Here is a 2,582-nt window from a genome sequence, read left to right on the forward strand (position 1 = left end):
GTTTAAATTGTCATTAGAACATCACTCAATGTGGGAGCTACACATGCTCTACACTTCGCACTAGGAATTATTGATGAGAAGTTGTGAAGATGAAGCATGAAAGAACTTCGTGCAATATGGGGTGTAATTATTTAATGGACGAGGTGTAAAGTAATGATGGAAAAGAAAAGAAAGTAATTACTGCGTCAAAACTGCAGAAGTATAGAACTAGGAAGCAAGTTATACATGGAACATATTATAAGTTAACATTATAAATAAGCTACAATCAACAAAAATAGTTATGGTATTTCTAAATTACTATATTTGCTCCACAAAGCAAATATCTAAAAACCTCATTTGTGAATAAGGACAACAAAGAATTGAGAATTTCCATATGATGATAAACTGTGAAGAAGGAACCCTGTGTATAATTTTTTGTTGGAGCTTACTTGAAATAGAGAGGAGTGTTCTCTCATTTTAAATGCCTGGACATTAAAGGGCAGCATGGGAAAGTTATAACTCTTCTACTACTTTTTGACGAGGTTAGGTTTCTCACACCTTTTGTACATGTGTTTTGTTGTTGGATTTTAATCCTTAAGGTGGCTTTGATTAAAAAAAAGGTACCTCAGTGCTAAGATAAATATTACTCTTTGAGTAAATAAATAGCATTACAAAATTAAACACTATTGCAGAGACATGGTTTAGTAAAAATAAACAAAATTTTCATAAGTTCTACCTTTACTTTGAAGTCCGTGTAATGTGGATTTGCGTACAAAAGAGTCATAATCTTGTTTCTGTTTATATGTGCAAAAGGCATAATCTTGTACCAATCTCAACTTGATAATGTTGCCATGAAAGTTTCATGACACTATAATGCTAAGTTAATGTTTGGACGTATATTTGGTCAAAATTTGAATTTTTCTTTTGACGTTGTGCTGAAAAAAAAAGTTGAAGGTGTGTTTGGACACATTTTACTTGAAAAAAAGTTAAAGTTTTGCGAGTGGAAGAAAAAAATTTCACCCAAAAGCTGGCCCAAACCAGTAGTTTGAAAGTTGAATTTTTTTCCGGAAAAGGTTCAAAAATGTCCTTAACCTATTAGAAATGGTTCAAAAATACCTTCCATCCACCTATTGGGTTAAAATTGCCCACAATGTTTTTTTGGGGATTAAGACTGCCCTTCCTTAACATCAGCTAACCTTTTTTTTTTTAATTAAACCATGAATTTCTAACCTCATCCAAAAAATCCAATCCATTAAATAATAATCCCAACACCAAACTCTTTTAAAATAATATGTTTGCCAGATTGTTCCAATTCTGTTCTTCTCCTCTACGCCTTTTTTCTTCACTTTTTTCTTTTTCTTTCAACTAGAGTTATTGAATTATTAATCTCCTTTCTTTCTTTTTTTTTTCTTTCCGTTCACATTTGTTCTTTCTAAAGAAAAAAATAAATATAATTTTTGCAAAAAAAGCTACAGTTATGTAGCCGATTAACATAGCACAACAAAAAGTAGCCATAGATTAAACACAACAATTGTCACAATTAGTCATAAACTCGAACATTAACATAACTTTTTACCACATTTAATTGTCTAACAACCAGTAAAAGCACAAATCAACAAAAACACTAATTTTTTGAAGTCATTCCTTCATTCTCTTTACATAACACTAAAAATATTAAACACCCAACTAATTCTGTATTCATGTTTCCCTTCTAGCCTTAAGCTTGTCAATCATCTTCTCTTTTTCAGCTTGTAACTGTGTTGTAGTCATTGCTTCTTTCCTTTTCCATGTCAGTTTTTTTGGTGAATATGGAAGATTGGTTGGCATAGAACCAATGTAATCTCCCATGAAATTTATTTTTCTGGTTTCAGTATTTTCCTTCATCATCCTAGTTTGCAGCTAGGTCTTTCCTTATGAGACCACTTTAGGCCTTAAAGTGGGATCAGAATCATAATCCAAGATTGATAGTTGACTAGAAGATTGACTCCATGACTGGTTGTTCTGTTGATTTTTAGTCCAGGGTTTGGAATGGAAAAAGATGCAGATTCTTGTGCTGATTGGGAATTTCCTTCATCTTGGAAGAAGTGTTTGCGCTTATCATTTGCCTACATGAGTTGCAAAGTAATAACATATGACAGTTAACATATGACAAGTAAATGTAGAAAAGGAAGAAGCATATTAAGTTGTGAGTATTACCAATGGACACTTTCTTATATTGTGATTTGGCTGACCACAATATCCATAAGTCATTAATTAGCCTTTCCTAGAAGCAGACCATTTCCCTTGTCTGTTTTTAGCTTCATCCTTTTCTCTTGTTCTCTTAACCTTTGATCTACCAATCATTTTCCCTAAAGTAGGGGGCTCCATATGGCCTAGTGTGGCTCCACTTTCCATAATTTTTCTCCCTCAACAGGTTGGAGTTTATGCCTATATACCATCGAATATGCCTACTTAGAATAAAACCAATGTATTTGAGCAACATGATCTTGTCTCCCATAGAGAAATGCCTTAATGGCATGAGGGCATGGAATTCTAGACAAGTCCCATGCCCTGCGTGTGCATCTCTTAAGCTCCATATTGACTGTATGCCTATCTGTACCCTC

General features: G+C 33.4%; 1 long non-coding RNA gene across 1 annotated transcript; it reads right to left on the reverse strand.

Annotated features, from left to right (window-relative positions):
* Positions 1–1,472: 1,472 nt before the first annotated feature.
* On the reverse strand, positions 1,473–2,258 carry LOC138879397 (uncharacterized). Its single transcript, XR_011402686.1, has 2 exons — positions 2,176–2,258; positions 1,473–2,084 (listed from the first exon to the last, which is right to left on the reverse strand). It is a non-coding gene; the product is annotated as an uncharacterized lncRNA (long non-coding RNA).
* Between the last annotated feature and the right edge of the window lie 324 nt (positions 2,259–2,582).

The sequence above is a fragment of the Nicotiana sylvestris genome, chromosome 1, assembly GCF_000393655.2.
Source record: "Nicotiana sylvestris chromosome 1, ASM39365v2, whole genome shotgun sequence".
Lineage (NCBI taxonomy): Eukaryota > Viridiplantae > Streptophyta > Magnoliopsida > Solanales > Solanaceae > Nicotiana > Nicotiana sylvestris.